Source organism: Haemorhous mexicanus, chromosome 6 (assembly GCF_027477595.1).
Source record: "Haemorhous mexicanus isolate bHaeMex1 chromosome 6, bHaeMex1.pri, whole genome shotgun sequence".
NCBI lineage: Eukaryota > Metazoa > Chordata > Aves > Passeriformes > Fringillidae > Haemorhous > Haemorhous mexicanus.
The window spans coordinates 14,989,412-15,014,848 of record NC_082346.1 but is presented as its reverse complement, the minus strand read 5'-3'; the positions used below and the strand labels follow the sequence as shown (position 1 = coordinate 15,014,848).

Sequence of the window (25,437 nt, the reverse complement as noted above, 5' to 3'; positions counted from 1 at the left end):
ATTACAGATGGCAGATGTTGTTCAGACTCCAGTGCTCTCATTCTTCTTTACTAGGAAGTACAGTTATTTTGGTCTTACCTGGAAAGACTAGGAGAGAGCTGATGAGTCCTTCAATTGAGTTGATTCTGCTTTCTATTTGATCCACAACACAATGATGATCTCTAGTCAGCACTCCCAAAAGCAAAGTCCTCTACTCTAGCTGACTATGGAGATGTTACACATGCATTCACCTTTATTAAGTATATAATAACAGATAACATCATTAGACTCCTGTAGAAGAGTCTAATATTTTTTTTTCCACTGAAAATACTTATTTCCATGACTAATGATTAGACCCATAGCTTGTCAGAGTTGCTGCCCAGGTAAATTTGTACAAAAAAACCAAACCAAAAAACCCACTGCTTGTCGTTTGCAATATTGGTCATTTTGGTAGAAGCCTGAGTGACACACTGAAATAATAAAATTGTATCCTTGGACTATTATGAAGCCTTTTATTGAACACCTACATAGGGCTTTACATCTGCACACAGCCTTGTATCACAGTGTAAATGCTGACTTACAATTTGTTTGACTCCTCTAGCAGTGCACGTGGAATTACATGCATTCAAGGCAGCAGGCTCTGTGTCCTGCATTTTTCTCTTTGTGATCTCAACACTGAATTAAGTTTTGAGATGTTATTTCCTCCAGGAATAGATGCAGATAGGCAGAGCACAAGCCACATTTCAATCCCATCCAATACAGCCAGTCAAAAGCTTTTTCCAGGAGTTCAGAAGAGAATAAAGCATCACAACTGAAAGGGCATGAAAGCATTGCTCTCAGAAATCAGCAAAGTGTCTGGCCATGACCTTCATGGCCAAAATTCCCAAAACCACAAAAGCAGGAAGAGGGATCTTGCTCAGAGACAGGTACCAGGCCTTGCCAACAACTGACAGAGAACTAAATCATCTTTAAAAACTGTCAAAAACCCAAACTGTAAAATAGAGGAGAAGTCTCAGCCCAAGTTAGACCAGGCTTGGCAGCAGAGGGTAAACCTGTGCAGCACCTCATTAGCAGAGTGGTGCAGCTAGCAGCTGTTATCCCACTGCTCCAGGACAAACCCCTCCTGCCCTACAAGAATTCCCTGCTGGGAGCCTCCTGGTGCTCCAGCCTGTTTAGAAATGGAGAGCAGCTTCTACAGAGCCACAGTGCTTTTTAGCACCCTGTAAAACATGTTATTTCTGCTAGGAAAACAAATTGCAGCTCGTAGAATCTCCCAGTTTCAATTTCTTCTCCATCATTCAACGTGTTAGCTTATATTTAACAAACTAGATATTAGGAGGGGCTTAGCATGAGGATTCTTTTAGGAACAACATCCATGCCCAAAAGTATCATGGTAACAGCATATTTTCCAGGTGAACTCAGTGTGGCTCATTTTCTTCCTCCACTGATGGCCCTAAAGTTCTCCATCACAAAAGGATGTCCTGAGTAATTAAGCACTGAAACTTCAGACAATTAAATTCACATTTTCGAGCTCATTCATGTCACACATGTTCACCCTTGCAAAGGCTCAAATCAAAAGGCAAATCTGTGAACTTTCACCATGTGCTTTCTAACCCTCTAACATCATAATTTCAACACTAAAAATATCTTAAAATAAGGTCAATCAAGAGCATAATTTCTCTTTCAGAAAGAGACAGAAATCCACACACCTAACCTCTGACTATTAATAATCATCTGAATTAGAAGAGCATGTTACCTATAAGCAATATGGTTAACCTGAGAATAAGAAGTTATTAGCTAAAAGTCATTTCAGACCAGATATTCCTTGATTAATATGAACAGTTCCTGTCTGTACTAAAGTACAATCTCTTTTCTGCCAAACAGTGCTTGCCCTTGTTTTACAATTCTGGGAGTCTGGGAATCATTAGTTATTATTCTCCTATACACAGAATAACTGTTAATGGAAAGCCACAAATCAAATTAAGAGCAAAATTCTGACAGCATTTATGTGAGAGGTCAGAAAGTAAATACATACATTCTGTCCTTCAGCAACACATCCAGCCCATCAGAAGTTTTTCCACACTAACCATTTAAGGACTCAAGATCCTGTGTCATTCTGCATTATAGGAGGCTTACATGGGCATGAATTAATTGCAATTGTAAGAGCCAACTCAAAATTAAGCTGGGTGTCACAAATCTAAGGAACCATAAAACCAGGAGCAAAAATAATGAAGAGCCCTTTGAGTGGTGCATTGAAATGGGCTGTACTAGCATGGGGTCACATACACAGATCTATGGACCACAGTCCTCAAATGTAAAACTAAAACTAGGAGGGAGAGGTGGGAAAAGGCACTACCTATGGCATTCATTCAAGGCAGTGGCTCTTGCAGAACCAACAATCAGAGAGGAAGCTCTGCTGAAAGTTTATGCCTTACACATCAAGCACAATCTAAAGTATAAATTCATTTTCAGTCACAGAGGGGTTTTATTTTGATGGCATATTTTTTCCCCTCTTTTCTCTCTGCTTTCTGCAGAGAGAGGATCTCATTTTAAATGAGTCTCTGTATTTGAAAATATTCTTTCTAATATATCATAAAACAGTTTGTTTTGGAAGGGACCTTAAAGATCACCTAGTTCCAACCCCTCCCTGGGTTTCAGTAGGGTTACCTTCCACTAGATCAGGTTGCCCACCACCTTATCCAACCTGTCCTTGATTATAGACACACACCAAAAAAAAATATATAGCCATCTGTTTATTCAAATATTTTCTTAATACTTTACTTATATTTTCATATTTGTAAAAAATATGTCTTATTTTATTATATATTCACTATAAATTTCTATTACATTAAATGTTTTTGAAGTATAAATTATAATATATATGGGGGTTTGGAGTGTGTGTGCATATATACACATGCATCTGATGTAGTTATTCATGCAAACTCAAGTTTGTGCTATTTTTTCTTCTGGATACTTCCCATTTTAGTCTTGTTTTACACACCTATATCTTGGAAATATCCAGGGGGATGGAGAGGGAGAAACAAATAAAGATCTACCTCAGTCAAATAGGCCATCCTGAAAACTACAGACAAGGAATATTATTGTGGAGATCTTTGAGGGTGGAAGAAAAAAACAAATCTGAAGCCAGTACCATTTCTCTGTAATTTGTGTTATTTTTCTTTTTTTTAAACCTCCTTGAACATTAAAAAAAAATCGTTTATGATCTCCACAAGGCAAAATCCTGCTTTGAAAGCAAGATGTATGGGACTGCTCCTTCTATTTCTTTATTTTAGATAGGGAATCATATTTATTTAGATAGTAGAACATATTTATTCAGGCAATTCAGCTTTCTCCAAGATTAAAACTAGAGGAGATCAATCTTCACATGTACCACAGTAAGTCCTTTTGCCAAGGCATGAATTTTCTTACAATGCATCTTTAACAAATTTTCCCATTCAAATAAAAAATATCTAGAAAAATGTACCTTCCATCATCATCAATTACATTATTAAAAAATATTATTTTAAATTTAAATTTTAAATTTAAATTTTAAAATTTGAATTTAAAATTCAAGATAAAAAATATTTAAAATAGGGAGATAAAGAAGGACATAACAGATTTGATGACTTCACCCACTCCCCCTCAAAATTATTTTAGGCAACAGGCCACTGGAACAGGGGCATCTTTTGAGTTTTTTAAAGTCTCTAAATTCTCCCCTTCTGCAAGGGGCACCCCAATTTCTATAGCTGGCAGTATTAGGGGAACAAAGTGATTACTGGTCCCATTTCTAGCAATTAGCATTTTAGAGGCAGTTTCACTGGAAAATAATTTACTTTTGAGGTTCAGGAACCAAATAAGAAGTGTCAGGTTGGGGCACTCCAGAGCAATATTTTACCTTTGATGCTGTGCAGAATAATCACCGTATAAAAACACTCCTTGGTTCTCAGAGCAGAGCAATTCAAGCTGCTGCCATGTAATTCTGGGGGGTCCAAGAGACCAGGCTGCTCAGAGCCACATCCAGCCTGGCCTTGAACACTTCCAGGGATGAGCCATCCACAACTTCTCTGAGCAAAATCTCCCAGTGCCTCACCACCCTCACAGTAAAGAATTTTATCCCAGTGTTTAATCTAAACTTGTTCTCAGTTTAGAGTCAGCATTCCTTCTCCTGGTACTTTGTTCCTTTGTGCAAAGTCCCTCTCCAGCTCTCTTTTAGGCCCCCTTCCAGTACTGGAAGGCTGCTCTGAGGTCTCCCCAGAGCTTTCTCTCCTCCAGGCTGAAGAATCCCAATTCTCTCAGCCTCTCCTAACAGGAGAGGTTTTCCATTCCTGTGACAGTCTTTGTGGTCCTCCTCTGGATTCACCCAAGCAGGTCTGTATCCTTCCTGTGCTGGGGACCCCAGTGTGGTATTAGAGATCAGTAATAAATGACCTGGAGTGAAACTGCCCTGCTTGGGTCTCATTTACCCCTGACACCATAGCCAGGATTTCATCTGCTCCCCATGTAGAGAGATCAGAATTAAAAGAGCTGTTCTTTCAATCAGCCACCGTGCAGGGCACAAGGGAAAATGGGAGATTTTTGCACCTTAAAGTGTACAAATGTAGAAGTGTAGAAGAAATGCCTACAGAACATCAGAGTTTTCTGTTATTAGATAAAGTGACTCTCCCAAGTGTAATGAAATTGGAGCTAAGATTCATTGTTTCCCCTAAAGACATGCAAAAATTCCAAAAGGAGCTTAACATGAAAAGAAATAAAGCTCCTTTCCCTATTGAGGCATAAAATAAAGAAAGAATAATTGACTAACCCAAAGTTAAAAATAATGCAAGTGAAAATTGAAACAAAATATTCCAGAGTTTAATACTGTAAACAAGTAGATAGAGAAGATAACACTGTTTAACCACTTCAAAGGAAAGGAAATAGAGACTTACACAAATAACTCACTGCAAGGAAACATGACAATATTTGCACATCCCTGTGTACAAACCATTACCTATAATGAAAGGATTTCATCTTAATAGCCATCCCTGTTAGTCAGACAGGAAGTCTAAAAGACATCTTTATTTACATTGATATTCGTCAAAAAGAAAAACAAATCTGACATTTTAACAGAGAGCAAAACCTATTATTAATTCAGGTCATAGTCAAGGCTATATTGGACTAGCATCACAAGGCATTGCAGGGTAAACACTGGTCATATTTTCACAATATTTGCCAGTGGTGATTAAGTTTATCATTTTACAGAGTTAATATCAAATTGCTCTTTTGTGGTCACAACTCCAAAAACATTAAGACCAGCTTTAGACCAGTGCAGATAAACACACAATTACCTAAAAATTAGCTGTTCTTGGCCTATCTCTAGTCTTTAAATCACATCTCTATTTGAATAACTAATAAGCTTCCTACTTCTTTCAATCAACCTCAGCATAATTTTTTCACCTTTCTACAACATATTGGGGAAAAGAAAAACAAGGACATCAGAGAATACAGAAAATTTAAAAGGGAAGTAGCTGAGAGAGATCAAAGTTTTTGCCAGCTACTATGGTAACTCAACAGAATGCAAGAGCAGGAGATCCAATTGGGCAACAAGCACATGAGACACACCAACACACCAAAGAAAACCTAATACACATGTGGTTGAGCCACATATTTTCAAGGATCCCAGCTCTCTTCATGCTCATTTCAAGTTCTACTTTCAAGTCTACCTTTGCTAGATAGACACAGCAAATCCAGTAGAAAAACTTCCTGAAAGCTGAAAAAAAGTCAAAGTATGTTGTGAAATTACCTATACACTAAAAAACAAGAACATGGAGCCTACAGCAAAATCTGAGCATAGTTTCTATTTCTTACTTCTTTCATTTAATTTACTCCAATTAGCACTTCCAGACAGCCTGTCAGCAAACCATGCTACCTAGGCATTATAATTCTACACAAAGAAGAAGTCATAAAGCAGCAGCAAGCTTTTTCTGTTTGTAAGGAGAAAATACTTCATTTATAATTTTGAACCGCTGCCAAAGAGGATCCAATCATCATATTTTCTTCTTCCTCTGTCCTTCACACAAAAAAAAAAAAAAAAGCAGAGAAGCCAAAAAGCCATAATAATATCAAAGAGAGGGAATCCTCAGCAGGGCTAGAGGCAAAACTGCTCTGCAGGATTGTTCTCATATCCGGTGTCTCAGGGGTGGGTGTAACGTGAGCAGAGCACACCCAGAAAGTCCAAGCAAACCCAAAGGCTTAGGGGGGCTTTCCAGCCTGCTCACATTACTTTTGCACCAGGGGTCAGGTTGGGTGTGGGAGCAGAAATTGTAAATCCTGTTCAAGTCAGTGAGCTGTACTCAGCCTGCGTGCCCCAAGTTCTCCTGAGCCTCGGGCTGCTGAGCTCTGGAAGGCCAAGCAAAAAAGTCCAGGTGGTATTCCCTGATGGAATGGCAGGTTTTGTGAGGATCACAGGATATTCTGGATTGGAAGGGGCCCCAAGATTATCAAAGTCCAACTTTTGGATCGCTACAGGACAATGCCCAAGTGTCACACCATGTGCCAAGAGCATTGTCCCAATTTTTCGTGAACACTGGAAGGTTTGGTTCTGCAAGCACTTCCCTTGGGAGCCTGTTCAGTGCCCAAACACCCTCTGGTGAAGAACCTTTTCCTGATAGCCAACCTGAACCTCCCCTGACAACTTCAGGCCATTCCCTCAGGTCCTGTCAGAGGTCCCCAGGGAGATCTGTGCCTGCCGCTCCTCTTCCCTCCCCTAGACTAAAATGGAGTTACTAACTAAATGTAGACTATGATGAGTTGGAAGGATCATCAAGTCCAACTTTTGGCCCTGCACAGGACAGTTTTCTTTGGAGCTTTTTGACTCTGGATTTTGTTGTTGACATTGTTGCTGGTTTTGTTTTTTTAATCTTTCCCCCTTCCCAATTCACAGGCTGAAGTCTTACTATGGAAGAGCCAGGGAGGAGACCACAGGCAAAATAATAACAAGAAATACAAGGAGAGGAGTACTGTTCATTAGGAAGTAAAGTTTGGATGTTGGTGAGTGTGTGAACAACCATGCCACGCCTGAAAATATTGTAGCTCAGTAGGGAGCTGTGCAGTTTCAATTAAAAAGTGACTATGTGTCACAGTACTTTTAATCAGTAAACCCCCAAATTTGGCAGGTATACAAGTCACAGCCTGCATCTTCTTTTGCACTGGTAACTCCCAGATAGGCAGCAAATTACCCAAGTCCAACAACTTCACATCTCTCAGCTGATGTTCAGTAACCCATTATGCAAGGATCTGGCACACAAGTCCGGAGTACACAATGAGTTGCTATACAGTCTGTTCCAGGATGGCTGCATTGTTTGTTCTCATGATTTTCTAAAAATGGATATTGAAAGAAAAGAAAAATTATTTTTTAAACTGTACAAATCTCCTTGCAGAACAGGCCGAGTGTTTTGATAAATATTTCCCATTATTATCCTGAGGTTGTAACAGTTTGTGATGGCACAAGGAGAGACACATACCAGAATTAGTAGGAAGGAAAAGTCCCAGAGCCAATTTTGCTATTAGCAGCCAAATTCAATGAATTTGTAATCATTAGGTTTAGGAGTGCTCAGATTCCAGACTCTATTCTTCCTCCCCCACAGAAAAATATAACAGTGACTATAGGGGGTTTTATCCATTGAGCTTTGCAGTTATTTATGACTATGCCACAGAACTTTGTTTCCCTGCAAGTCAAACAGAGGCACATTAGACTCACATTTGGCAAATCACTCACTCCCAATGCAGGTCTCTGCTCTATTAACCCTCCAGACACATGAGGTTGGTAAGAACAAAGAAGTGTAAAAGTTCTCCATGAACTTCCATTTCCAGAAATTGGCATTGACTGCTTCAGTTGCAAATGCACCAAAACTTAAAAGTCACACTGCTGATCTACTGCCCAGAAAATTTCAGTCTTCTGATCTCTTTCTTTCTGTTGCTGTCTGTGATAAGTGGGCAGTGGATCAGCCCATCTCCCATTTGCAAGAGCAGCTAAGAGAACTCAAAATCCCTCCAGAGAGCTCATTTCACTATTAAAACACCAGCACTTTTCCATAGAGAGTTCCATGATCAAGAGTTTCCTTTGTCTCCATTTTGCATTATCAGCCTCAGAAAACTCTGCCAATCTTCAAACACCCATCATCTCCAATATTTCTGGTGCAACCTAAGGCAATAATTGGCCTCAGCAAGAAAACAGACCTAACCCCTCAGGGTGACAGAGTATATTCCACCTGCAGCTGTGGCTTTCATCATTTTCAGAGTGCCTAAGTTTAGAGATGCTATCAACAATCTAGTTTTTACATCAGCTGGATCCAAGGTACTGCTTGTGCCAATTACACTATTTACCAGTAAATATCTGAGGGTCAGGCATGTCAAATACCTTGCTAGGTATTGCCAGTGCCCACCCACTGATGTGCCAGTGCCTGGGCATCCCACAAGAAGGATCTGCCATCTGAGCAGTCAGGCACAGTCTGCCCCACGGGCAGGAGAGGATGCACACAAGTTTTTCTTTATTCACATTATCTGGACAAGACAGAGAGCAGAGGTTTCAGGGAAATAGCCCATGACCTCTCTCAGTCAGTGCCCAGGTGAAAGAACAGGATCCTGAAGCCACATATCATCTGTACTCATTGCCACGACTGAATGTCATTTGGGCAATTTGAAGCTCATGTGCATGGCCCAGCTTTCCTAGCTTCTGTCAGTACAGACCTCAGTGAGAAAACTGCCCCCAAAAGCACAACCAGCACTTGCACAGCAGACCCAACACCTGAAATATCTTTATTTATTTAAAGACAGAGTGCTGTGACCAGCAACATGTATATGCAAGGGAAAAAGTGACATCCCTAAATTGTAGGAAAAAAATTTAAATTACTGCAGTGGTAAATGTAAATCAGTTCTGAGACCCAGCCACCTAATTGTCCATTAAGATATCAAAAAACAGATTCTTCTTTTAATTTAATAGTCTTCTAAAAGAGAACCCAAGCAAATGTTAGGCATTACTCATGGTAGAACTACAGGACAGAGCTTTCGACTCATGACTCATCCAATAAAAGGGAAAGCAGTTCATAAGCAAATTCTGAAAAGTTTCAAAGCACAAGATGAATTTACCTTTTAAAAAGAAGCATTTCAGTAAGATGGGGTGGAAAAAGAAATCACTTACAGGAAACATAGGGCAGTGGTTACATCCAGGGAATGAAAATACAGAAATCATCCTGCTTTACACAACAAGGTGCATCACCATCCTCTCACAGCTCTGCAGAAACTTACTCAGCCTCTCTCCATATTCTGATAATGAAGTGATAATGGTCCAAATTCCTCTACTCTTTAGTGCAATGACAGATTATGCCTGCAAAGGTGGGGGCTGGGGGTGCCTTTTTACAGCCCTTGAACCTCAACTTGATTCTAAAGCATCGGCTCAAATCTAATTCCAGGAACCAAAGACCTCATACATGTGAGTGAAATGCGTAAGGCACAAAAATAGATTTTAGTAAAAATGGGAAACGGTTGGATCCTGACAGAAGGTGACTCAGAGGGGAATCCAATAGGAAGCAAACATGGAAAAATAAGTCAGGAAGTTTAACATTTTAGAGCCCCTAAAAAATTAGAAGAATAAAACTGCAAAGTCAGAACTCAGACGGGCAATGCTCTTCTTGTAGCACATGTGCCACTTGCTCCCTCAAAGTCACTGTGGCCCAGAACCTGGCATCCCACAGCCACAGAACCATTGAGGTTGAAGAGACTCAGCTTCAAAAGGTAAATTCTTATGGATAATACAGAGTACCAAAGTTAAAATTATTTTAAGTTAATTTTTGCACCTCAAGAAAATTTCTACTTGTATTACATCCTCCTCTTAGGATGCCCTTGAAAGTTTGGCTTCTGGTTTAACTTTTGAAGACTAGCATTTTCCAGGATAAGAGAACACTGAATGGAAGAACTAGATGGGGTCAGGAGAAGTCAATGAGAGGAAAAAAATGCATTAAAGTTCCCAACAGCCCTGCCACTGACTTCAGTGGTGAAAGAAGCCAAAAACTTGTTGTACGTTTAGGAGTTAAGATTGACTGGGACCTTTCTAAAATTACATATACAAAACACCAGCTTCTGCAAATAATTATCAGGTCATATACCCATAAAAGTCAAGAAAATATATTTTATTACCTGCTCATCTTACTTATTCACAGAGCAGAGCCAATATTAGTCAGCACAAGTAGCTGCTTGCGAGCAGGAAGGCTTCAATCATTAAGGAAGGGATGTAATTAAAAGGAGGGAAATCCAAAACACAGTTATACCCACCAATCACATCATCTAAATTGTACTATTTTATTCATCAAAAATAAAGCTTTGAAACAAAGATGCCGTATTTTATGCAAGTTCTTGATTATCTTTCTTCTGAGGGAGCATGTAATTTACAAGAAAGAGGACTTAAAGCTTTAAGTGCCTCTGACTTAATTCAGCATTGCTGTATTGATGGTCCCATTTAGATGATTCCATTTCAGGCCCCTCTAACGCATTAAAGGCATGACTTACTCACATCCATTTGGCTAATGATCCCCTACTGCTCCAAAGTAAATGACAGCTATTTACAGTAAATTATTCAATTAGATAGAGGGAAGTGCGGTATTCATTTTATATTGTTTGACATGGCAAAACAGAAGTGTGCAAGAAGGCAGGTAGGGCATTTTAATCTTCCAGAACCAATTGTTTAATCCACAGCAGGAGGATAAATACACTCCACAATACTTGTCAGCATCAGGTTTTTATTGTAAACATTCCAAGAGAGACTGGAGTGTTGCAGCTCCAGTTAATATAATTCTGTCCATTTCAAAAGTAAGTCATCATACCACACAAGGAATACCAGCAGCTGACAGGACTGCTTTATTTTAAGCACAATTTCAAGGAGCACACAAAGTGACCATATGCTAGCAGCAGACCAGATTTCCATTTAAATAAAAGAATAAGCCTGAATCCCATTTCTCTGTAATGGGATTTACACTACTAAGTGACTACCTCACTCTCTAAAACAAGGACTCAGTGTCCCAAGACATTTGGATAGTGGGATATTTTTAATTTATGAAATCCCAGGACAGGACAGCTCAGCTCCTCTCACAAATTAAGAGGGGGATCAAAAGATAATCAAAGAACAAGTTGGGGCTAAAACAGAGCCTAGAAAAAGAGGGAATGATCACACTGCAATAACTCAAATCTTTTCACATATTCATCTGTTCTTTTCCAGGAGTTGAAGGGGATGTATGACTACATACACATTACAATCTCCATTGTATATACACTTGTCTAACCACAGCACCTGGACAAAAAAATGTTGTCATGACTTGGCTGTCCCCTGTCAAACCTTTGCCTTATAAAAGAGAAAATGAACAAGTAGTTCTCATTATTTTAGACAGAAACATGAAGTCCAAGGTGCAGGACAGGCCACCATGTGTGCTGAGCCTGCCAGTGACCACGCCTTGTGTGGCTCTCAGGCCTCCCAGAATTTATCTGAGAGAAAAAAGGAATAGGTAATTTCTCTTAGCCCTCCTGGCTAGCCCTAATTTTGGAGAATTTCTGTCTTCTGCAAGCCCAGAATGCCTCAGGACAAGTGCCGAGCAACCCAAATAGAAGAACATTTTCCTCTGGCTAACCTGCCAACACATTTAATTTTCTACAGGCAGAGGGCCAAGTCCAGCAAGCACAGCTCCTGCTAAGCCTAATGGGAGCTGCACTTGCCTGTGCCAGGCAGTGAAGGTTTGCTGGGGGACTGCAAGGAACTCACCACAGAAAATACAACTGCTGCCAGGATCTCTATTTAGAGGCTGCATTTGAATGGACTACTCCTTTTTCCCCCCTGATTGTATTCAATTCTCCTAAAGCTGCTGGCACAATGAAACCCTTCCTACTCTAAGCATGTGTTCACTCACTTCTGTGAGCAAGGAATCCAGACTGGCTGCTTGCAGTGGTGAATTTTGTCCAAAGACCAGCTTACCACAACTAGGCTGTATAAATTTAACAGTCTTTTGGTGCCTTATAGCCAACAGTGCTGGCCAGATTATTCTAAAGGCCTTCTACACACAACTTCTGAATTCCTAGGAAAGTTCTGCATTTCAATGGCTCCAGATCCTATTTTCTGCAAATCAATTCTTATTGCTGGTTTTCCTAGCTACCTTCACCCTCTCATGAATTATTATGTCTCAGTTTCTAGCTCTGCCCATTAAGAAAATTTTAGTCAAGGTTCTCAGTGGCTCTAAGCTATGCCAGTTTTTATAGGCAAAGATTTCTCTGTTGTTCTCTGCAGAAAATCCCCTCCCTTTTAAATATTTTCAGATGCTACAGCAATACAAGTAATAGAAATAGCAGTTCTAGACCCTGGTCTTCCAGTCCCAGGTGGCTGCCTCTGCTCCATCTACACCTCTTCATACAATGTCTTCCTTGTTCACCCTCCTGCTCTCAGACTAAACCTATCTGCTGACATTCCCTCTGGTGCAAAAGGAGGTGGCTTGGACTTCAAACCTTTAAACCTGTGATGAACCTCTGAAACATCCCACAATTCATTTCCACTAAAAATCACCTGCCTGAAAGGCACTGAGTTAAAACAGACTTCAAGCCAGTCCTTCATCTAGTAGATAAGAGGAGTGAAAACACTTTGTGTGGCACTTGAAATCACACAGAAAGGCTAAATTATTAAAAAGTAAAAAAACACAGATGACAAAACGCAAGGACGATGTAAACTTGGATCCACATTTTTAAAAATTTAATTCGCCAAAATAGACTCCTCCACACCAAGCAGTGAACATTTATATTTTTCTAGTTCCAATATTCACCCAGACAGCCAAAGAGGAAAGTTCAGATGAACAAGACATTCAAGGTACATTGCCAGTAAAATTGCTACACATCAAAACTACACCAAGCAGTATTGAAAACTAAATACTGAGTGTACAAAACTTCTGCTCAGCTGCTCAGATTGAGTAGTTACTCAGAATAGGCTGCTTGGAGTAGCAAAAATTAGAAGACACTGAAGTGGAGGAGGCAGGGGGATGCAACATTGCAGCTGAGCTCTTCAGGGAGAAACCTTCCCTTGCCCTGGGCCAGACTATAGTGGGAGCTGCTCCCACCAGCAGGGACAACACAGCCAAGTTGGCCTGATAACGTGGCCATGCTGCTGCCAAGAAAATACAAAAGCAAGGATTGGAAGGAATGATCTGGCCTAGGATGAGTCACTGGGCATCATCTCCTGTTGGATGGTGCAGGCAGGAATGCTGATGCTCACAGCTCGTGTCCTCATCCCCACTCACTGCCTGTCCCTGCTGCCCCGTGCTGTGCACAGCCTTCTCCAGCACTGGGACATGAACTGCTGCAAATGGACCCTATTTGCAAGTATGATTTACAAAGCACCTGAACATCCTTCACACTTAGGTGAGATTATACCAAAATGCAGTGTACAAGTTCACTCCACCTTAGGCAGGTGTGCTGCATTTGCATCAACATCATAATTCAGATATTAAGGGTCAGGCACACACATCAGCTGGAAAACAGCACCAGGATAAGTGACATGAACAGCCCAGCTCTACTCACATAACATTAAGCTTTGCTTAGTTTTGTTTTGAGCCTTTTGTCCCCCTCTCAAAACCCCTGACATTGTTTTCTAGCTATAGCAATACTTAGATAAATAGAAACAGGCAACATTTCCACATGTGGTATTGAGTATGTCACCCTATAACAGCCCTTAATTTCATCATTTGTACATGTTTAGAGTTAAACATTTACATGCAGAGTATTTTTAATATAACCAAACACAGGGTACAACAACTCCCTGACGGTTTCCAGGTCTCCCAGGTCTCAGGAGCTGTTTTATAGAACTCCATAGAAGTAGAAGCCCAGAAACTTTTTTTTTACATTTTCACAGCAACCAAAGGTCACCTTCATTTCACAAGCCCTACAAATGCTCTCCAAAGGAGAGGCGTTAGAAATGGGAGAGGCAAGACCATTCAAATACAAAAAGAATGCAAGAAAATAGAAATAAAGGAAAAAGCTGCTCTGGGGAGGCACTTTCATTGAAAATTACCATGAAAATAAAGAAGATGCACCATGAAAAATGCCATTGCATCTCATGCTTAGGACATCAGTCTGGGCTGGAGACAGTAAGTCCCTGGCATGGGGCAATGTTTCAGCAATGATGAGAGCACATTTCAGACACAGCACAGTGTTATATTTTGCAATTCATGTTGGCTGCATTTTTCTTTTGTAAATCAACATAATTTGGCTCTTTCAACATTCTTCTTACTTTTTCCTTCATTTAATGATTTTTCCAGAAGTGCTTAAAATCAGGGTGTTCTGAACACTAAATTATAAAACCTGGCATATAAAGACTCAAATTCCTATAAACAGATGAATATCCCATTTTCTGGAATTCTAATCAGCTTCCATTTTTATTTCACCTCTATTAGATGGCAATCTCAAGAGCATTTTTACAACTGCTGAATATTCATCACTGCTTTTTTTTCCTTTAAAGAAAATCCATTGATTAACTGATTTTGTGGCTTACATAAAAGCAAAGGTCCCAGGTAAAAAAAAAAAAAAAAAAAAAAACAATAATGTGGGTATAGAAGTAGTAAAGTTTATACCTTATAATTTAGAAGGATGGCAGAAGTTGAACAGGAAATCTCAGTTTGAGAGATAAGTGTAAAGCTCTGCCCCTCATTGACTCTACCTTGGTGTTTAACAGTGCCCTGCATCACGACCTTATCCTAATATTTCTAGGGAAATCCACCTCCAGCTTTTCATCCACTTCATGTTCCGAGCTCTACATTTTCCCAGGATGAGAACCAGTGGTTGTGTTAAATAGCTGCTCTGGCTCAGGGCTGGCTAGGAGGTCCCTGCTGGACAGCTGGGACCCTTGGAGAAGGCATCCTTGGAGGATGGAGCTCTGAGGATGCCAGCACTGCACAGTCTCCAGAGTTTTGTCTCCCACACACCACTGTAGCCCTGAGAGGGAGGGAGCAGCACCAGCTCAGGGCTGAAGGCAGCACTGGGAGCCCTGTCCCACGCTCAGCTGTCAAAGCATGCACTCACCTTTTCAGTAGCAACCCCGTGAAAATGTGAAATCAGGCAAGACTTGCTCTTTGCTCACAGCAGCGTTCATACTAGAACTCACATAAAAATCAAAGGGACAAAAAGCTCTCACACAACACACACCTAAAATAACCTTACTTCAGCTGTGCCTTGGCAAAAAGCCTAGGCAGCAACAAGATCTTTCCCCTCAGCTAGCAAACAGACCCCATTTTCCTTTTTCCAGGGCCCACATCCGTATAATCAAGGATAGTTCTGGTATCAGCATTTATAGGTTTCATATGGTCACCATTTATAAGCAAACCACTTCCTCAGAACAGACACAGTCGGTGTATTTTCTCATTTTCATTTGGCAGAATAGTTGTGGGCTGTGGGAGAGACTTAGGAGAAACTGTAAGGGACAGAAATCAGATCTCAAAAAAATCAAAGTATGTTCCTTAAGATACTTAAAAGCAAATATGCAAAAATGACTACATAGAGTGTTTGAAGCTCACTTTTCTGCCTTCCTTTTCTCAGAGGAGCTATGGCAGCCACTCAGACGTTTCTGGTGGGATTTCATGCATAATTGCAAGCATTGTGTGCAGAGGGACTAAAGCATCACTATCTTCACCACTACTAAATGCCATCTCCAGCACATCTACACCCTGATGAAGTGTGTCCTGGTGGCTAGCTAGCAGAATTAGCCAAGGAAACCAAAGTTTCAGGCTCAGGTTAGATACTTTATCTTCATTTTTCTTCTGCTAGAGAAAACAAAACAAAACAAAAAAAATGCTTAGAAGCAAAGCAAAACTAAAGGAAATACACTAAATCCACACAGGGAAGAGGTATAATTGTCATTTCAGTGCTCTCTTTGAAACAGGAGTTCAGAATCCAATACACAATCTCTTCAGGCTCCAAGATGAAGACTGACATTAAATACCACAGCTTCAAAAGAAAATACAAGCACAGCCCTCAGCCTGCCCTGGATTACTGGCTGCAGACTCCCAGGAGCTGGCTTTTGCCTCTGACAGTTTACACATCAATGTGTTGAGCTGGAACTGATAAAGACACAAGTGCAGAAGGAACAAGAGCACACATTTCAGCCTGGCACTGCTCTGGCAGGGACTGACATACAACCTTTGCATCTGCCTGCTCCATCACACAACAGCAAAATGATTTTTTTGTGACACATAATGAATACTGCTTTTTAAATAAAACAATCAACCACCCATCCCGAAACACCTTACCTGTCCTGTAGCAAACAGGAGCCAGAAAAAAATGAAATACCAAAAGGTCAGTCCACTGTTGGCACAATCCAACTCCCTTGCACTTGGGCATGCTCAAATCCTACATGCAGTGCAAGCCTGGCAGTGCAGTTTCTTTATATGAAGAAAGATCATGCTTGAAAATTACTCAGACAGTGCTCTTTGAGTACAAATTGACCTAATTTTAATTATTCATGCACTTGACTCACAACAGGTTGGCTTTCCCAATTACAACGCCAGGGAAAGTGTGTAACCCAGCCAGCCCTCAAAGACTTCCACACAATATTTTCTGCTGGTTGGTTTCTGATTATAGCAAAAGATTCTTGTGTAGATATTTTCCACCTGTTTAACCTGTTGGTGGTATTCCACCTGTCTTTCAAAGACAGCTAATTATCAACAGGCCCTTCCATTCTAGTGAGCAAGTCTTACAATATTTTTTTCCTCCACATGCCAGTAGATCTCACAAAGCAGATATTGAAGAACAAAAAGCCTCAAGAGATCAGATTCAAAGGATCAGGTTTTCAAATTAAGAAGCATCACCAAAAAAAAAAAACCCCCAGAAATATTTTCCAAATTTGACAAACACTCATTTTCTGGATGAAATGGGGATTCCAGAATAAACATAAAGCTCACACCTGGCCATAGGAACTAGGAAACTAATTTTTTTAAGTGAAACAATGTTCTAATATAGATTCATTATGAATATAAAACCTACAGCAAACCAACAGCTTCTGTTTTACTGGAGGAAAGCATGGATACCAACAAGAGACAGCAATCATGGAACAGTGCCATGTTATACCAGCTGAAAATATGGCTCACTCCCCTTGCTACAGAGAATTGGAATCTAAAAATACTATGCTGTAGCCCATTATTTTAATGCAAGTTTACAGCCATTCTACTTTCTCTGAAATTTGTACACTCTGCCCTGAAGTAGGCAATGAACTAGAATTCAGCATAGGGAAGGCAGAAAACTGCAGGGGAAATGCAGCATCTCTGGGTACCACTGCCCCACACAGAAAACTCCATGTACACATGCTACACTTCCTTTCCCTTGTACCCTGCTTTTATTTTGCAGCATTGGGCCACTAAGGGAAAATGAAAAGCTGCTTTCCTGTAGGATCAGCACAGCCTTAAAGTATATGACCCAGAAGGATAGAATTTTTGTTTTGCCAATATATAGAATTTATCAATAGCAAGTTAGTTAAAAAAAACATTTGTTTTCACTATTCAATAAGGTACAAGAAGAATAATATTAAAATCAAATATTTGAAGATATGGCATAAAGCAGAAAAGCATTTAGATGCTCTTACAAAACTTTTGCAACTTTATCCATAAGCTTTAGGAAAAGTTTACTGTGAACTGAGTACTAAAAGAACTTTGAGCACAGAAAATGTCTGTCTAATTAAAATTAATGGATATTTCATTAAGTAAAAAAATAAATTACAATCATAATTAAAACAATATGACTTAAGTAAAACAAAGAACTTATATCCTTATCTCTGTGAATGAAGGCAATGTTCATTTCCAAAGGCTGAGATTTTTATTTGAGCACTCACTTCACCCTGTAACAGTTACAAGCAAATTTAAGTGCATGGAATTTGAAAAGTAATTATATGAACCAAAAGGTGAGTAAGAAAAAAATCCCTTCCTTTTAAACCATAAACTGTGCCTGCAAATTATGTGACTAAGGAAATGCTCATACTAGGGCTTGAAAGTATTTTTCAAAACTATAAATTGTGAACAGCAAAGAAGGCAGTGCACTAATGCAATGTAGATGTAAAGTTCAATTTGTTTTACACAGCACAGCAGCACATCTTAGTACTTAGACATGACATTTACTTTTCTGCCTTTTAATCCATCCCAATAAACAAGCAGACATTTATCCCCCAAGCCACTTTGTCAAGTTCTCTGTAGAACTGTTGAGGGCATTTGTGCCTACTGCAGGCCTGCAGAGCAGGAAATGCTTTAGCCCTGCAGAGATACTTGGCATCCATACTGCACTGAGTGAAAAAAAACTTCTCCTGAGAGGAAAAAAAAAAAAAAAAACCCAAAAAATTATTTAAAAAAAAAAAAAAAAAAAAAAACTCATACATATTGCCCAAGACATTCCTACATCTCCCCATGCTTCCCCTCCAGTAACCTGAACAAAGACAAAGTAGTGACCTAAGGTCAGAGAATTGCTCCAAAAGACATTTACCCTTTCACAGTGATAAGGATATCAGTCCTTTGTTTTCTTTTAGTCAGATTATTTCAATTCTGATAGCAATTAATTTTTTTTTTTACTAATGAAATATCAGTTGCACTTTCTGCAAAGTTCTTTTTGTGCTCAGCTCACAGTAAATTGTTCCTAAAGGTTATGGATAAAGTTGCAAAAGTTTTGTTTTTAATAGACTCACCAGGAAGGGCATGGATGGTGCAGGGTTCTACCAATTTCACAGTTCCTGTGAATGCTGGCCTGCCTGCAAATTGAGATACCACCATGGATTCAAATAATAAACCAAAGTCTTGACCAGCAGTTGACATAATGCTGAAAGTGGACTTAATTACTTTTTCTTCCACTAGAACAAGGAAGGAAATCTGAGATCACATTTCATTACTAAAATGGAATATTTGGGATAGAAATGAAAGGGCAAATTCATCCCTTTGGAAAACCTTTTTAACCTCAAAATAATAGTCAGGTTTGTGACTGAGGCAAGGAGGATCAAATTTTGGGGGGCAGCTTATTTGGTATGCTTCTGTAATTACAAGTTTAAATCTATCCAGCTGGAGAAACAGCAGTAATGGTGTTCATTTCCAAAAGATCTGCATTTAAAGACTTTTTTTTTTTTCTATTAAGTAAAATTCTTTGTGAAATCATGTTCTCTATGGTTTTTTGCTTGGCCCAGTTTTCAGTACTGGAAACTGCTGAAGTCCATCTACTCCAAGCAGATTTATTGTCTGGGCAGTCAGAGAACCTACAGCTGCAGCACAGCCCCTATGCACTGAAAAACTGCTGTATTCTCCCTGATTTCAAGCCAAAAGAGACCCTCAATCAATGTGCAAAAATCTGTTTTAGAAGAACAACAGGAAACCTGCAAGCTACAATAGCACAAACTGGACGAGTGCAGTCCAAGTCCTGCTGCCTGAATCATGAGAGCTCTCCCAGCCTAGCTTCAGCTTTCTTCTCACCAGCCAAAAGAAACATATGCTGTTCTGTGCTGAAAAGCCATTGAATTCAGCTAGTTTTGGCAAACAACACCACTTGAAAAATGCATTGCTTTCGTTATTTGCCACCCAGTCTCCCAATTCCTTCTTCAATAATACACAAAAACAGCATGAAGAAACTGCACAAAAGAGAGAGGCATCACCACCAGGCAGGCACAAAGGTGTGTAATGCAATCATGGCACATAAGCAGAATCAAGCTCAACAGCACTCATTTTGTAGAGGAACTAATCCATCATTTATGATGGTTTGCTGTTAAGTGTGAGCTCTCTACAGCTCAGATAAGCTGAGCTCAGCTGAGCTGTTGCTAGATGTGCTTCATCTTTGCCTCCACACTAAGTGCAAATACAGCTCTCAAAATCACTTTCTTTTTTGGCAGGCCAGAAAACAAGTACTCCTCCGTGATGGTTTACTTGACAAGACTGCAATTTTTTCTGTGGACAGCCTCAAAGTTCTACAAGAGATATTTTTCATCAGTATTAGTTTTGTGGGGCTTATTGATTGATTTCTTTTTTTTTTGTTTGTTTCCAATCTCTTTAAATGGGATTGCATATCTAATATGAATAAAATGTAGACTCTTAAATTTTATAAAACCTAATGAATTCTTTCGAGCTCTTAAAGAATCAGGAACTACCAATGGGGAAACAGCATAACTATGTTACAGAATTTAAGGAAAAGCTGCAAATCCAAATAAATTCTTGCTATAACTTACTCTGCTTAATGGGCAAAGATATTTAAGGCTTCAGTCCTGCCAGGATCCCAATCCAGCAAACTACTTAAGGACAGTCATATGCAACAAAATGAAAAATCTCACATGTTTGAAAGCTGACACCTGCTGAAATGCTCTGCTACATCAGGGCCAGCCACCTCAGCACTTCTCAGACAAGCTGCTTGTGAAACTTCACTGAAATCAGTTGTGCTGTCCTTTGGCACTTGCCTTCAACCCTGTGAAACACCCCATGGTTTGTGCATGTGCCACCTGTGGCTTGTCTCACCATTTAGATGCTTAGAGCACCAATGGCTTCTGAGGCTTTGACACAACTCTTGAAGATATTCAAGAGAAATCTGCTAGAGAAACTCCCGGTGCCAGCAACGCTGAGTAGAACACACCGCTCGTGGAAGGGCTTAGACTCAGAACATTTTAGTGCCTCACAGGGGATGGCTGCACAGCCCACCTGCCTGAAATGGAATATAAAATAAAAGGAAATACCTGCATGGAATCTGCTGCCCCTTGTAGCTCACCTGGTCTGTGACAGATGTGGTGTTCCTGCCTAGAGCACCAGTCCCATTCTGTCCCTGGTCCTTGGGCAGCCCAGTGAGTCACTCACACCCCGATTCTGCAAAATGCACATCCAGCCAGGAGCATACAGAGCGTGTGCTTAAAGCCAAATAATTTCATTAAGGTTTGAGCATGTTCTTTGTCAAATGAAGCAAGTTTCTGCCTTGGAGAAATAATCACTTTCCTCTGCACATTCCTTACTTTGCACTATTCCTTCATCTTCCAATAACCTCAAGCAATCTAGCTCTTGCTTGCCAGATTTCCTAGAGATACTGGACAAACTCAAAAACCTGTATTTTCTGGATTAGATGGGGACTCATCAAGTTCAAAAATTTAATAGCTCTGAGAAAAAATTTCAGTCTATTTTATCCTCTACTGTGTGAACATAACTCTCAGTTAAAGACCATTAGGGTAAATTGAATGACTCTAGAATGTGCAAATTTGGCCAACCCATTTTTTTAGACAAATTAAATACACACAGATTGTAGCTGGCAATCTATTTCCAATACAAAGTAAGAGACACAGCAATGGGCTGTACAGACCTTCACAGGTTTCATACTAGAAACAAAATGCACAGCCACCAAGTCTTTAGACTTGTGTTTCAATTAAGAAAAAATACCAAAAATATGCAGTTGTAGGCAAAGGATGGTCTTGCAAAAGAAAACACAGATTCACGTAGAAAAAATAGCACAAGTGGAGAGTATCTTGTGAAAAACAAGTTGAACAAGGAACAATTAACTCACAAGTCAAGCTCAGATAAAAATTAGCTTATCCTTTCAGAAAAAAAAAGAAGAAAAGAGAACAAGGATGAAAAATAAAGGCTTTTTTTGGTTATATGCAAGCTTGTTTCATTCTTTACCAATATCCTAAAGCATCTCTGAACATACTGTCCTGTTCTGGTTAAAAGAGGTGATGCAAGGGCTGCACATCTGTGGGAAAAGACAGTGTCCAAACATGAACACTGTTGGGGTGACACAGCACAGGGGCTCACAAGCATCTGCAATTTAATCAGCCAGTTTCTGCTCCCCTACACAGAAATTACTGCCACAAATGGGTATTTTCAACATCAAAATTGAAAACTTACACTGCGATTTGAAAGTCAGGTTTCTAGGAAAAAAATGTGGTAGTATTTAAATAAAATAAAAATAAACCAATTATTTATCAAGTGAACCTAACAACTTCTTGTCAGTACAAGCAATTCATTCATCACTAAATTTTGTTGCACCAGGGAATATTCCTTTGATACTGCACCTTGATCCAAAGACACTACTGCCTAAAATTTCTAGTGGCACTTAAAAGGCTGGACTTCCCAGGTGCTGCTGCAGAAAATATAAGTCACAGCTACATTCAGTGAGACACAACAGGTTTTATACCAGTATTTTCAGCTTGTATTGATCAGCTCTGAGTTGTGGTGCATCCCTGTCAGCAGAGTTGACTTGCACTGAACTGCTCAGCATTCAAACAACCTCACTGAAGACCCTTTCTGCATCACTTTTGCTACTTAAGAAGAACATTTTGGACAACCCATAAACATCAAGAGTTTTCTCACTGTTTCCTTATATTTTAGTGCATTTGTGTACTGGCTCTGACACATCTGCACAATATTTGAGGGCCATATTAAGAATTAGTGCTCACAGTCCAAGGAGAGACTGCACCCAGCTGCCATTAAAATCAGAGTGACATCTGGCTGCTTTTTGTTTCAAAGGAGTGTGAGAATGGGCATAGTTACTTCTTGGGCTCATTAAAGGTAATTTCTCCTCTTTCTTAGCAGTCTTAACAGAGTAAAAGGCAGAGGAGGGCTTTGTTCACTCCCCACACACTGTGTATTTGTACAGAAAGGCAAAATCTGGTTGTTTTAGTGACACATGGAAGGTTAGTGGCCTCCCTGACACCACACTGCCTGCTCAGACCTGCAAGGTTACTGTAAAACTGAGACACCAGACACTTGTGCTAAGTTTATCAAGCAAAAAACCCTTTCTGATGGCTCCAAGAGAGCTTTTATCTACCCAACATATTAAAGGGATGACGTATTTCGTGGACTCACAGAACCATCAAGGTTGGAAAGGACCTCCAACGTCAGGAAGTCCAACCCTTGACCAGTCACCACTCTGTCAACCAAACCACAGCACGAAGTGCCCCATCCAGCCATCCCTTCAACTCTTCCAGGGATTCCAACTCCACCCATTCCAAATGTTTTGCCATTTCAGTGAAGAAATTCTCCTCATGTCCAACTTGAGCCTGCCCTACTGCAGCCTGAGGCCATTTCATGCCTTCCTGTTATTATTTGCCTGAGGGAAGAGGCCAACCCCACATCCCTTCTCAGGTGGTTGTAAAGAGCAAGAAGGACTCTCTCGAGGCTCCTCTTCTCCAGCTCCCTCAGCCATTCCTCACAGGACTTGTGCTCCAGACCATCCTCCACCTCTGCTGCCCACATCCACAGAAATGACTCTATTTCTACTCAGAGTTCTACTAGACTTTTCATCATTTTGGGACTAATTTCTCTACCTGGCCATCCTCTCTCTGTATTTTATAAATATGTTCGGAAAACACTGTGAAATTCCACCACTTCTCATGAAAACATATCATTAATTGCACAAATTAAAATGCAGAGCAAATCTCTCCTTTCAAAGTGTCATCAGCTTCCATGGCAATGCTTAAATAAAAGTTTTAAATGGTATCCTGATTTTCTCCTATTAATATCCAACAGGTGCACAGAGTACCAGCACGACTCAGACCACCACTGAGACAAAACACAAAGTCAGCTTTTACAAGCCCCGTATGAGTGGCTGCTTTTTGCAGTTTGTTACAGCAGAAGCCACATAAAACTCGGTGTGTGGTCTTTGGGAGGGAAGCCCTTAGGCAGTGATGCTGCAGCAGGAAGGGGCTGCAGCCTCTCCTCCACCAGATGAGAGCAGAGCCATGGAACAGAGCAGGACAAGCAGGCTGAGCACAAGACAGGCCTGGCCTGAGCTCCAAAGAACTTTGAGGAGGAGACAAGATGCCTATAATGAATGGGCTGCCAAACAGTGATGTCAGCCAAGCTTTAGGATTGCATTTCCCTGGGTTTTTTTAATCTCCTCTTCACCAAATCAACACTGTATTGTTCAACAATAAACACAGCTGATTCTGCCCTGTGTGCAGAATGAAGCACTTACCAGCTGTCTCAAAGCCATGAAAGAGCAAAAAGTATTTGGCCATCCTAGTACAATAAACTATCACAGCATTTGAACATGGTTACACTTACTTCTGTGCTAACATTAAGGAAAAATAAACTAACAGTGATCTTGTACTACATTTGTACAATAAACAATTAATCTACAGACTTGTAAAAAGACACTGATTAAAAAATTAACTTGACAGATTAACTCCACAAGAACAGAAAGCTGCCATACTTAAAGGCTGTAACATAATTCTCCCCCACAGCTCCTGGCTAAGGAGAGACTGACATAACTTTTCAACATCCCTAGTTAATACATTGGCAAAAAGGCAGAAAAATTCATATGCCTCTTGTGAAAGGTTTAGTTAAAATTGCATCTATTTTTGCAGGAGATCTTATAAATCCAAATCCATCTGCAAATATCCCTCAGCTTCCAGAGCACTGAAGCCATCAGGAACCCAGCTCATCTGAGATCAATGATGAAATCCCTGCCTTCCCACGTGCTCTGTGCCATATGCAGATTGCATATTGCCTGAAAAAATAAATAGCAAACCCCTGACAAAACGGCAAGGTAGGGATTTATTCTTGCTTTGCTTGTAGGTACCACATATTTGAGCTTGAACCCTAAAAATTCCAGGAAGCCAAAGGGCAAATCAGAGCAAACAAAGCAAGCACAGCACAGTTTTTCCAGGTTTGCCACAGCCAATTTGCCCTTTTAGCAGTTGCAGTAGGAAGTGGTCTCCTTGCACATTGGTTTTAAAATGTCTGAGACCACTGCCTACTTAGAAACACTTTTTGGTCCTCTTTGTGCCCTGGGTCTTGTTCTCAAATGTGCCTAAGACTGAATGAGACTTTGGGTATTCACCAGTTTATGTTTGCTGCAGTCTACCTCATATTTACTTTTCCTAGACACATCTTGAAATCACTTGAGAATTAATAGCCTCAAATCCTCCAAGGAAAAAGCGTTAGGGTAGGTGCTGTGAACTAACTCTTCTCATCAGACACACATGAAAACCTGGCTCCACAAGAACACTCATCCCAGAAATCCCCAAAATTCACTTCCCTGCCCTCACCACACTGCAGTCTGTGCCATGCCACAGCCACTTCCTCCTCCTGAGGGTGCACATAATTGTGGCATCTGAGATAATGCTGCAAGCATGGAGAAGGGCTAACTTTTGAAATGGAAAAATGATAGCTTGTACAGTAATTGCAGGCTATCATAAATGCCAGAGTTACTTAACTGCAAGACAGAACAAAGGCTGGCCCCAGTTTGAGGCAGTTAAACTCCACGGCAATCAAAATCAAAATAAAAAGTCTTGGACACAAATGTACTTTTTTGGTTTTTTACTGGAAATTGGAAAGCATCTCAGCCTCAGTAAATCAGAGGTTGAGCCAGCCAAACTACAGGTCTCCCCTCCATGAAGACCCTGGCCTGGGGCCTTTGGGCTTTCTGGGAAGGAAAGGAAGAAAAATAAAAAATGAAAAAAAAGGAACATCCACAAAC

At 40.3% G+C, this 25,437-nt stretch overlaps 1 protein-coding gene across 1 annotated transcript in view; it reads right to left on the bottom strand.

Annotated features, from left to right (window-relative positions):
* INSC (INSC spindle orientation adaptor protein) overlaps positions 1–25,437 on the bottom strand; it is a 145,412-nt gene that overhangs the window by 91,962 nt on the left and 28,013 nt on the right. The window lies entirely within an intron of this gene.